Below are 13,630 nucleotides of genomic sequence, written 5' to 3'. Positions count from 1 at the left end.
ATAAAGTCATTTGACCAAAGAAATTCAAAGAAATTCATCAAGGAGCAAAAAGTCGGGAATTAGGGTTTTTGAGGGCATGGTGAGAACTCAAAATTTCACCTACACAACTCAAAAAACTTCCAACATGAAAGTTGTAGATCTTGAAAAATAAAACAACATCTTACAAAGGAACTTTTTTCAAAAGATCAATCATTTGAGAGTTTTGGAAATTTTGGAGTTTTAGGTCATAAACACTTAGAAATTTTCTAAGTGTTTTAACCTAGTTTTCATCCAACTTTGGGCTCATTTTTCACAAATTTCCCAAATGATTCTGAAGAAGACATAAACTAATGATTTAAAGTAGATGTTTAGGGCTTTCCAAATTGTGTTCAACCTTCTCCAAATTCAATTTGAGCTAAGAGTTATGCTTGTTCAAAGTTGGCCTCATGAAGCAAAATTATAGGTCATGGACACTTTTGGACTTTGCAAATTTTGTGCAAATAACCTCTCTTATGGATGCTACACGACCCATAACACATTTGAAAACATGCCATGCATTCATTTTCACCATGCCATAAGAATTGAAGAAGATTCTAAAAACAAGAACATGTGATTATGTAATGATTACATTTGTGAATTTATGGCAAATTGATGAATCACCCAAGGAATCTTCTCACCAACCAATTAGAGCTCATTTCTGGCTCAGAATTGTCCCCTAAGATTAAACAAAATCGAGGGCTAGGGGATTGATCAAATGGAATCAAAATTCTCATCATTGCATAAGAGATACTTGCAAACTTCCTTCATGGCTAAGAAAGCAAATCAACTTCACTAAGGAAGCTCACTCCTCTGCAGCTATACTGATCCATTTGCCTATAAATACAGATGCATTCCTCATTCAAAAACACACCAAAGCAACCATATTTCTTGCTTTCTCTTTCTCTTCTCATGTTCATTGTTTTTCAAAGATCTTTGGCAAGAAGAATCGATTTCTTCAAACCAGAGCTTATCTTTGGAAAGTGAGCATTCTAACATCTCAAGGGAGGTCATTTGAGGTGATCCAAGCACCTGGATCACTTCTGTAAGTAGAGGAACACCATTGTTGCTCTCACTTTGGAGCATTTGCAGTTGGAGGTCCATAGACTGATTCAGGAGGTTTCAAGTCAAGCCAATCATCCAGACACACTCCTCAGGTCATAGTGAAGCTAACCAGATGGCTGCAGCTCATCTGTAACTCCAAATTCAACAACCTCCATGTTCACTTGAAGCTGAAATCGAGGGAGGTCCATAGAGCAATTCAGGAGGATTCAAGCTCCAATAAGCATTCAGTTAGTATCATTGAGTCTCAAGGAAGCTATTGAGATCATTCATTCAAACCCAGGTGCTCTCGATCATCCTCACGATCTCCATTTTCAGAGGTAAGTTTCTGAACTTCACCTCTCTAATTTAAGCACTCTTTGTGAAATAGCTCGATTCTATCTTGTTCAGCATCATCAGAGGATTGAAAACCCTCTATCATCATTCATTTATCTTTCAGTATAGTCATTTAATTTGATTTTGAAATTTTAGGGTTCTTCACGATTTCTGGTAAATTAGTTAGATGTAGTTAATATTAATCCATGTTAGTTACATATTCAAAATCGTGAGTGAATTTAGAGCAAGTTTCATGTTTACATCGTTGCAAATAGTTGAGAAACGAGTAAGTTCAGAAATTCAAAAATGAAGAACTTGAGGTTGAAGACGAAGATGGTGAAGCGCGCCATTTTTGAAATTTCAGGGCAAAGTTTATTTTATTTTGAGTGATAGGTGTTTTATAAACTGAACAAACTTGCCCCAGTGGCCACACATACGCCCTTAGTCTCATCATGCCTCAAGTCTGGGGTTCGAATCCCCCTCGCCCCAGACTTTTTGCTTCATTTATTTTTCAATGTTTTGCCACTTGTTTGAAAATATAATAAGTTGGATGTGCATCTTAAACAAACTGCGCGCGTAGCCCAGATGGTGGGTGTTTTGGCCAATGACTTGGAGGGCGTGAGTTCAACCCCTCTAGGTGACAAAACCATTTTTTTATCACTTTTCACACTAAATTTCTTCACAACTTCACACAATCAATTCACCTATCAAATTAAATCATTTTCACTTCATTTTTCACACACTTGCTATTTAATATACCTACTTTGTGAATAATCAAAAAAAATCATAAAAATATTATTTATTTCATGTATTTTAATTAGGTTTAAAATAGTATGTTTTAAATGTTTTCTTTAAAATATATATTTTCATTTTGTTTTAACCTAATTACTTTGTGAATAATTTTATGATAAAACCCTAATTATTTAGGTCTTAATTGGGTATAGATTTCATCTTTGCCTTAATTAAGTTGACTTTTGTCAATATTCAAAACTGTTTTCAATCTCTGATTAAACGGACGATTAAGGTTTTCAAACAACAAAACCTTGCATCATTCCAAATCATTTTTCAAATTGCTTTTACACCAGTACTGTAAAGTACTGGGCCTCTAATAGAGTATAAGTCCCAAAAACCTTCTCTTCTTAGCTTGTTTTCAAAACTGTATTTTCAAAATCTTCTTTCTGTTTTCAAAACATTCTTCTGGTATTTGAAGGGCATTATTCCCGGTGAAACTCTTCAGATACCTATGTGACCTATGTCCATCTTCACTTCTTCTGTTTTCAAAAACCCTTAACTGTTTATCATATATATATTCAACTGTTATCCATCAATTACTGTTGAGGCTCTGTACATACTTCTTCAAAGGCCTCCACTCCATCCAGGTTAGGCTTTACAAGCTTTCAATTTACAGTCTTTTTTAAATTACTGTCAAATATAAATTGTGCATATATTAGTTTAGAACTATGTCTGAGTATAAACCTTAGGACAGTTAAACTATATATATATTATAGGAATATGACCTAGGATTGAGAATGTCTTCCCGGTGAAGGCTCTTTCCTAATTAGAGATCTGTAGTTCAAACCCCCAAGATGAATTATTCCCGGTGAAACATCTTGGCAAAAACCTTAGAATCCAAATAATAGGACACATCCACCCAAAGAGGAATTATTCCCGGTGAAACCTCTTACCCATTTGCTTAGAGCCAAAATAAGTTCAAAACTACATAGCTTTCTCTTGTGCTATAACAAGGACCCTCGATTAGCCTCCTCTTGGGCTTTGTACAAGGACCCACAGGCTTCTTAAAAGCATTTCCAGCTTCCTCTTGAGCTTGTATACAAGGACCCATCAGGTTTCTTATAAACATAGGAACAGGTCTTTAGTCACCTTTTAGCCTACCCTGGTGAGTTTCTTCCAATTTAAACCAGACTTTAAACAAGCTAAGTTTGTCTCAATTTTGCATTGAGTACACCTTTTGGAATGAGAGACATGGACAGTCTCTGTCACCCTTATCTTCATCAATCTTCCTTAGCAGAGTCTAGGATCCATGCTTTGGGTCATCCTCAGCATTGAGTCAGCCTTCATCTTGGGCTTTAAACAAGAAGTTTCCATTAGATAATCTTTCTGCCATTCATTTTTAATAAACCCCTGGAAAGGGTTAGCCTCCAAATCATTCTTCCATTTTCAATAAACCCCTGGAAAGGGTTAGCCTCCAAATCATTCTTTCATTTTTAATGAACCCCTGGAAAGGGTTAGCCTCCAAAGTCAATTAATAAAAATGTTAAAAAATAAAGATTCATTTCTCTTAGGAGATAATTTCCCCAAAAGAGTCAAAACCCCTGGAAAGGGTCAGCCTCCAAAAAACATGATAAAGTCAGTCTTTCAAACAGACAAATTCACCAGCTGAGTCAAAATCCCTGGAAAGGGTTAGCTTCCAAAGAAAAACAGTCTTTTAATAAATAAAATCTCCTCAGTAGAGTCAAAACCAACAAAAACAGTTAGCCTCAACCTTGGGCTTCATACAAGGCACCCAAACAATAAAACTCCCCTGTCAAGAGTCAGCCTCAACCTTGGGCATTGTACAAGGCAGATAATAGAGTCTCCCCAGTGAGTTCTTCATCATTCAGTAGCCACAACCTTGGGCTTTGTACAAGGCAGATAAACCATACTTTCATGTGTCAAAGATTCCTAACACCTAGGATCTTTTCCCCATAGAGTCATCCACACTCAGTTTATTTAAGAGTCAGCCACAGCCTTGGGCCTTGTACAAGGCAGAAAATAATGTTTTCCCTAGCTAGAGTCAGCCACAACCTTGGGCTTTGTACAAGGCACATAAAATAGAGTCATTCATTCAATTATCCTCAACAGTTAGCCACAACCTTGGGCTTTGTACAAGGCACACAAATAGAGTCTCCCTAAGTAGAGTCAGCCTCAATTCTGGGCTTTGTACAGAACACAAAAATACCCTGTAATTAATCCCCAGTGGAGTCATCTCCTAGAGTCAATAATAATTAATTAATCAATCAAAAAGCCTCAAGCTTGGGCCTCATACAAGCCAGCTAAAGTCAAATCTTTTATGCAGTAGATAGACATAGCTTATCTCTATAGAGAGATATTTTTACTACTCTACCACATTCAAACAAACAAACATTTCAATTTCAATTTCAATCAAAGTCTCCCATTTAGGACTCTGAAAGACATGCTCTAGCACATCCCCAGACTTGTACACTTTCCCTAATTTGGACGAGCATCTCTCTTTCATTTAAGAGGCATCTGACTAGCATACTTGCACACACAAGTAAGGTCCCCCTCTTGAATGAAATGAATCCAGTTATTCTGTCACTCTTTCAAAATGTTTGTGGTAGAATAGTACTAATAACTCTCTGTAGAGATGATTTCATGTCTCTTTACTGTAAACAGAGATTTAATTCCAAGCTTCAACCTTGAGCTTCAAGCAAGGCACCAAAAACAATTAATTTCCCTAGTTAGTTCCCCGAACTACATTAAGCTCTGACTTCCACTAGGGATATGTAGGCATGAGGTTCACAAGGAATCTCAGCGAGCTAATAAAATACCAAAAATAGTCAGTCTGTCTATCTGTCTGTCTTTTCAAATCAAATCAATTCCTTCTCCTAACACAAAGGAGAAACTTTCCCAATAATTAGCAGCAAACACAATCACAAATGACACAGAGAAGGTTCCTGTAGAGTACTACAGATATGTAGGGTGTTTAAACACTTCCCTATGTATAACCGACCTCCCGGACTCCAGAATTTCTAGTCTAGGTGAAATCCCCACACTTAGCAAACTCCTAGGGTTTAGTTGAGATCTTTTTTTCCCTTTCCTACTCGTAGGACCAATAAGAAAGTTCGTGTGATATCGTAGGAAGAACTGAAATAAAATTCATCCCACCACGGGCGCATTCTCCTTCCAAATTTCGCGTGAAGGGTTTAGCGTGCCGTCCTCCCAAGTGAAACGGGGAGGTAAAAGAAAACGACACCACAGAAAAATGGCGACTCTGCTGGGGATATAAGTGTTAAAAACCTTGGTTTTTCATCCAAACCAATGGTTGACCTGTTGCTGGTCCAGCCCCAATGAGGAATTAGGGATGCCAAATTCCCCCTCAAACAAGAGAGGTCCTGCCTAACCTCTGTGTCATATCATGTGTTTGTTGCATATATATTTGTTTATTTTGTTTATTCTGTATCGGGAAAGGGCTTGATTCCCCCTTGTGGTGAGAAATCCTATACTCGGATTTGAGTGCAACATAAGATAGGATGGAGGATGTCTTCCCGGTGAAGGCCCTCTAATCTTGGTTTCCAAATCTACTCTTGGGATTTGCCTGGCTGGTTGTGATTAACTGCGCCACTGCATTCCGAGACTGATTTGTACCAGGAGGACCTAGAAACACATTAACCCCACTTAAAGCCTTTTTTAGGACGTAGAGCGGTGATTACGGAAGTAATTGTCTCGCAGATACTACACTCAGAGGAAACTCTCTTATAGATACCAATCAACGTATCTTTAAGGTTGAGCAAAAACTCTGAGACCCCTAGAACCCGTTCTACAGGTACAAAAATCCTTATCCTTAGTTTACCATTGGGGCGGGGATTGCGTTTGGACTTCATGACCACTATACCCTTCAACGCCATGTTTGTTTAAAACTCTTGTGTGTGCATTCATGCATTCATGCATCATTCATTAATAAACAACTAAAAACAAAAAAAAAAGAGTCTTTTTTGAGTCGTTTTTCAAGGAAACTAAATAACGAACGTTTTGAACTTCATAGAAAGAGAGAAACGGAGAAAGGACTTAAGGATCTATATTATGGATTACGGAAGAAAGAGAGCTAGGAAATACACCTTCAAGATTCCCCAGGTCGAGGAACTGGGAAAGCTCGGAAAACTGGTGGTCAACCCCCAGGCTTTCAAGGAGAAGTATGGAAAACTTCTGCCTTTGCTCAATACCAACATGGTGGATGGGATCCTTCCCACCTTGGTACAGTTTTACGATCCCACGTATCACTGCTTCACCTTTTCAGATTATCAGCTCATGCCTACGTTAGAGGAGTACTCTCGTCTGATTGAGATACCCGTGTACGCGCAAGATCCGTACTCCGGTTTGGAAAAGAATCTTGACGACATTATCATTGCTGCAACTACTCCTTTGAACGTAGTCGACATTAGAACTCATATGGTGAGTAGAGGAGGACTTCAAGGATTGCCCTCCAAATTCCTGTTTGATCAAGCTCGGTACTTCGTCAGCATCCAAGATATGAGTGCTTTTGAGGAAGTCTTGGCTTTGCTTATCTACGGATTGTTTTTGTTCCCTAACATTAACGATTTCGTCGACATCAACGCAATTAAGATCTTCTTGATTGGAAATCCAGTTCCAACCTTGCTTGCAGATGCTTATCACTCTGTGCATTCAAGAAACCTGCAGCAAGGAGGATTAATCACATGCTGCGTACCATTGTTATACGAATGGTTCGTTTCGCACCTGCCAAAGTCTAGCACTTTATGGAACATGAGGGATGGCCTTTACTGGTCACAGAAAATCATGTCTCTCACTCATACAGACATTGATTGGTGTAGTCCTGACAACGACGAAACCAAGATCATCTTCAGTTGCGGAAGTTTTCCCAACATACCCCTTATTGGAACTAAGGGAGGGATCAGTTACAATCCAGCTTTAGCCCGTCGTCAATACAACTATCCCATGAAAAATATACCAAGTAACATTCAATTTGAGGGTCTGTTCTTCAAGAACATTGACGATCATGGCAACATGCTGAAGAAGGAAATTGTCCAAGCCTGGCGTCTTGTTCACAGCAAAGGGAGAAGATTGTTAGGAAAACATCTTTGCATCTCCCTGGATCCTTACCTTCAATGGGTACGCGTCAGAGCATTCAAACTCAGGATGCCATATCAACATCAAGAACCTATTCCCCTAAGGGAACCAATTTACCTTTTCTCCACCGACGTTGAAAAACTGCAAGCAGCATTAAACAAGGTATGCCAAGAAAGGAATGCTTGGAGGAACAAGTATCGAATTGTCAACATGGAAAATGTTGAGATTCAAAACATCCTAAGAAGGAAGGATGAGTTACTTGAAGTGCTCGATCGACAAGTGACACAAACGTCACTTTCTCATCACATCCCTCCTGCTTCCTGGATCATCGATCAGCTCACGTCAGAGAACGCTCAGCTCAAGAAACAGAAGAAGATGTTAGAACGTGAAGTCGGCTCATCATCAAAATTTTAGAGTCCTTTCTCTCAGTTTCTCTGTATTTCCATTTTCAAAGTGTGTAAAAACGGCGTTTTCGCTTAATTAATAAAAGTTTGATGTTTCATAACGTAATTATGGTGTTTCCTTGAAAAAATAATAACTTAATTGCATATCATACATCGCTTTAGTCGTACGCACTGACACGAGAATTGTCGCGGATCTAATAGTCACTTTCCTTTCTCCAGAAAGAGAGGAGGAGAAGGAGGTGAGCCAAGACTTTCAAGCTGTCTCATCCATACAACACTCGTTCAAGTCGCAAGAAAAGAATGGAAGACTTTGAGCAAGAGAATGAAGAACTCAGAGAAGAGATTAATACTCTCAAAGGTACTGTTGAAAGACTCAATAGTATGGTGGAAGCCCTGGTAGTTGCGCAGAATCGACCAACGCCAGAAGAACCACAAAGGACTGTGGTTTCCGAGATTGTTTCTACTCCTATTCCTCAGTATACCATGCCGCCTGATCGACCTTGGGGCATGCCGTATAATTTTACTCCAGAAGGGTACATACCTCCAGCTTCTGAAGCTCCAAAAGTCACCATGGATATGCGTCCACCGGAGGGTTACAAACCTCTGGAAATTGAAGTTCCAAAAGCAACGGCAATGGGTTTCGCACAACAGAATGCTGAGATTCCAAGATCTGCTGTCATGGCTTCTCCACAGCCGATTATGCATACTTTTCCCCCGCAGGGCGGACAAGTATATCATCACGCTCCAAGTGAGGATGCTGGCGTGTATGAAAGATTGGACGAGTTCCAGGAACAGTTTCTGCAAATGCAGAAGGAACTCAAGACTCTCCGAGGACAAGATCTATTTGGAAAGAATGCTGCAGACCTCTGTCTGGTTCCAAATGTTAAGATTCCTCACAAATTCAAAGTACCAGAGTTCGAGAAGTACAAAGGGAATTCATGCCCACAAAGTCATCTTGTGATGTACGCTCGAAGAATGTCAACTCAGACTGATAATCAACAATTGCTCATTCATTATTTTCAAGACAGCCTGACTGGTGCTGCACTCAAATGGTACATGAACTTGGACAGTTCAGAGATTCGTACTTTTCGAGACCTCGGAGAGGCCTTCGTCAAACAGTATAAGTACAATCTGGATATGGCTCCCGACAGAGATCAACTCCGGGCCATGACTCAAAAGGATAGAGAAAGCTTCAAGGAATACGCTCAGAGATGGCGTGAAGTTGCTGCTCAAATTTGTCCGCCACTTGAAGAGAAAGAAATGACAAAAATCTATCTCAAAACTTTAAGTCCATTTTACTACGGACGAATGGTTGCAAGTGCACCAAGTGACTTTACCGAGATGGTAAACATGGGTGTGCGTTTAGAAGAAGCAGTTCGAGAAGGACGCTTGAACAAAGAACCCGAATCTTCTGTTGGTCCAAGGAAGTATGGAAGTTCTTTCCAGAAGAAAAAGGATCAAGATGTCAGCAATGTCTTGCACAAAATCAGGAAGAAATTCCAACCTCAAGTTGCAGCAATAACTCCGGTTGTTAACTCAGCGCCAGCTCATCAACCTCAGGTTTCGCAACAACAAATTCAACAAAGGTCGCAGCAACCTCAGCAGCAGGTTCGACCTCCAAATTACAACAATCGGGCTCCAAGGCATCCTGCCTTTGACTCCGTACCAATGCCGTATGCAGAATTGTTTCCAACATTACTGGCAAAAGGACTCATTCAGACAAGGAGTCCTCCAAATCCTACAAACAGTTCCTCACCATGGTATAAGGCTGACCAATCTTGTCCCTATCATCAGGGGGCACCAGGTCACAATATTGAGAACTGTTTCTCTTTCAAGATTGACGTCCAACGATTAGTGAAGAGCGGAATGCTATCCTTCAAAGATACTAATCCAAACGTCCAAGCAAATCCTTTGCCGCAGCATAAAGAAGCTTCAGTAAATCTGGTAGATCAACACCCCAATGTCATTCAAATCTACGACATTCGTCAGATAGGGGAAAATCTTGCAAGAACAAATGAACTTAGGATGGATTCAACATATCCGAGTCAGAACTGAACATGACATCAACATGGTTCAAGGATGTCCAGGAGAATACAAAATCTACAAAGTTGAAGACCTTGAAGGATCGGTAGTCAGGTTCCACAAAACTTTAAATGGACTTGCCTACTTTGGAACGGATTTCCACGCTTACAGTAGATGCGAAATCTGTCGAAGAAATTCACGAGGATGTTTGCGTGTTCGCAACGACATTCAAAAGATGATGGATGACAATACCATTACTGTTCTTGCCAACAGAGAAGATGATGAAGTCTTTACCGTATCTCCTCAAACTAATCAAGATGAACCTATGCAAATTAAGTATGATAGCAGGAAGACAGCAATTGCTCCACTAGTCATCTACTTACCAGGTCCTGTACCGTATGAGTCCAGCAAGGCTATACCATACAAGTACAACGCTACATTCATTGAAAATGGTAAGGAAATACCATTACCGTCTGTTGTCAACATTGCTGATGTTAGTCGAGTCACCAGAAGTGGACGAGTCTTCAACAGAACAACAGAAAATATGGAGAAACCTTCGGAGGAAGTACCACATAGGCAAGACAGTCATCCGACCAATGCTGTTCAAGTGAAAGAAAATGATGAGATCTTGAAGTTAATCCAGAGGAGTGAATACAACATTGTAGATCAATTACTACATACTCCGTCTAGGATTTCTGTTCTTTCCCTGCTATTGAGTTCTGAAGCTCATAGGGAAGCTCTACAGAAAGTTTTGGAATAAGCTTTCGTAGAACCAAGTGTTACGATAAGCCAATTCAACAACATCGTTGCCAACATCTCCGCAGGAACTAGCCTAAGTTTCTGTGACGAAGATCTTCCTGAAGAAGGAGTGGACCACAATCTTCCACTTCACATCTCAGTTGGCTGCATGGGTGATACACTCACAGGAGTCCTAGTAGACAATGGATCCTCTCTCAATTTCATGCCTAAATCAACATTATCAAGATTATCTTTCGAAGATTACCCTCTAAGAAAAAGTCATGTCATCGTCAAAGCATTTGATGGATCAAGAAAGTCAGTTTTCGGAGAAGTAGATCTTCCCATAACTATTGGACCTCAGACATTCAAAATCACTTTCCAGGTTATGGATATTCCAGCACAATACAGTTGTTTGCTAGGTCGCCCATGGATTCATGAGGCTGGGGAAATTACTTCAACACTTCATCAGAAACTGAAGTTCATAAGAAATGACAAATTGGTAACCGTATGTGGAGAACGAGCTCTGATCGTCAGCAACCTGTCATCATTCTCCGACATAGAACCAAAAGAAGTTGTTGGAACTAAATTCCAAGCACTTTCCTTGGACAAAGGAAAGGAGAAAGCAGCGTCTATCTCTTCATACAAAGATGGAATCCAAGTTGTAAAGGATGGCACTACCAGTGGTTGGGGGCACATTAATATTCCTACCAACAACAAGAACAGAACAGGAATTGGATTCTTTCCGACATCATCAAAAGCTATCCCAGGGATTGAGGTAGTTCTCCCAATTCAAGAAACTTTCTGCAGTGGAGGTTTTCTTCAACCTGTTCAACAAACAGTCAATACCATCGGTACGGAAAACACCGATGAAGAGGAATGGTTATCCTATCTTAATAAAGCAGGATACATCTCCCTACCAGAGTCTGATCCACCTTGCTGTTATCCGACTAAAGGATCTGAAAGTAAGACTCAACCAAGCAGTGATGAAGTTACTGACAGCTTCACCACCAGAAGTCATGGTTCATCGGAAGAAGTTCCTCCTATCCCCGAAGAGACTTGGGATACATTAGGAGAACCAAGCGGAAAATTCGACTACATGGTGAAATACTCCGCTCCTGAAAGTTCAAAAATCTCTCTTGAAGACATTGTTCCAACTGGATGGAACATTGATTATGAGTACCTCTCTCAGCCAAAAGAGATGTATAACCCTTGCTATTCATCAGCATCTGGTGAAATCATCATTGAGGATTATATCCCCAAGTCACCTTCCGAGGCTACAGATTTAGAGTTCACATATCTAGTCAATGCCATCTTGGGAGAAGAGCAAGACCAAAATACAGAAGAGGATGATCTCGAAAGTGTATGCGACAACGAGTCTCTCCATTCAGAAGATTGGAAGTTTCCTCAAAAGAAAAACCGACATACTCCACTCAGAAATGGGTATGCTCACACCGCTCAGTCTGTTGAAGTAGAAGAAGATCGTCTGAGTGTTGCAAAGACAGTGGTTGGTAAATCAAGACCTACCACATGCCAGCTTAAGCCTAAGGTTCCAGATTACTTAGTGCACAATGGGGTTCGCCACTACTGGACAGCTGTTGAAGTTTCAACTGTTGTTCGCACTCCTAAGTAGGAACTTTCACCGTTATTTTGTCCTCTCACCGTAGCCCAGGGTGAAGAGATGTTTCATAGGGCTTTGCATTTTACTATTTCTTAGGAAAATGTCCCTCTTTGCTTCGCCCAAAGCAATAGAGTTTTGTTTTATAGGGTCTTTGTTTCAAGAAATGACTGTCAATAAATAAAAATGTCATTCTGTTCCTTCGTTTAGTTTTTCCTTTTTTTTTTTCTTTCGGAAATTGGTAATCCTAAAAAACACCCTTAAAAAACATCAAATATTCCATTAACTGCATACACCGAGTCTTCCCTCGTTGTCTAAATAAAACTTATCACACATATGCAGATTAATCATAAAATACCCCGTTGAAACGTGCAACCGTATGACTTCTCCAAGCTTTGAGTTTCCTGTATTCGAGGCAGAGGAAGAAGAAGACGAAGAAATATCAAAGGAAATTTCACGGTTACTTCAACAAAAGGAAGAGGCCATTCAGCCATACAATGAGCCTCTAGAGATCATTAACCTTGGTTCCGATGGAAACAGAAAAGAGGTTAAGATTGGAGCTTCGCTCAGTTCAGAGATCAGAGAGAGTTTGATACAGCTGCTCAGAGAATTCTCAGATGTCTTCGCTTAGTCTTATCAAGATATGCCAGGGTTGGATACCAGTATAGTGGAGCATCACTTGCCATTAAAAGCAGAATGCCCTCCGGTCAAGCAAAAATTGAGAAGAACTCATCCGGAGATGGCCATGAAAATCAAAGAGGAAGTTCAAAAGCAGATCAACGCAGGTTTCCTCGTCACCTCAGAATACCCTCAGTGGTTAGCTAACATTGTTCCCGTTCCTAAGAAAGACGGAAAAGTCCGCATGTGCGTCGACTACAGAGATTTGAACAAAGCTAGCCCTAAGGATGATTTTCCTTTACCACATATTGATATGTTGGTGGATAGTACAGCAAAATCCAAAGTTTTCTCGTTCATGGACGGATTTTCAGGATACAACCAAATCAAAATGGCACCTGAAGACATGGAAAAAACAGCTTTCATCACCCCCTGGGGCACGTTCTGCTATCGAGTTATGCCTTTTGGACTAAAGAACGCAGGGGCAACTTATCAAAGGGCCATGACTACGCTTTTCCACGACATGATACATAAGGAAGTGGAAGTCTATGTGGACGACATGATTGCCAAATCAGAAAATGAAGAAGATCACATACAGAATCTGACAAAGTTATTTCAACGCTTACGGAAGTTTCAGCTTCGCCTGAACCCCAACAAGTGCACCTTTGGTGTATATTCAGGAAAACTCCTTGGTTTCATCGTCAGCAAACGAGGAATTGAGGTAGATCCAGACAAAGTCAAGGCAATTCAAGAAATGCCTTCGCCCAGAACCGAGAAACAAGTTAGAGGATTTCTTGGACGTCTGAATTACATCTCGAGATTCATATATCTCATGACTGCAACTTGCGCTCCTATTTTCAAACTTCTACGGAAAAATCAAAGTTGCGTCTGGACAGACGATTGTCAGAAAGCGTTCGACAGCATTAAGGAATATCTGTTCGAACCACCCATCTTGTCTCCTCCAGTGGAAGGAAGACCTTTGATAATGTACTTAACCGTC

The sequence above is a fragment of the Vicia villosa genome, linkage group LG2 (genome assembly GCF_029867415.1).
Source record: "Vicia villosa cultivar HV-30 ecotype Madison, WI linkage group LG2, Vvil1.0, whole genome shotgun sequence".
Lineage (NCBI taxonomy): Eukaryota > Viridiplantae > Streptophyta > Magnoliopsida > Fabales > Fabaceae > Vicia > Vicia villosa.
This window is presented reverse-complemented; position numbering follows the sequence as displayed.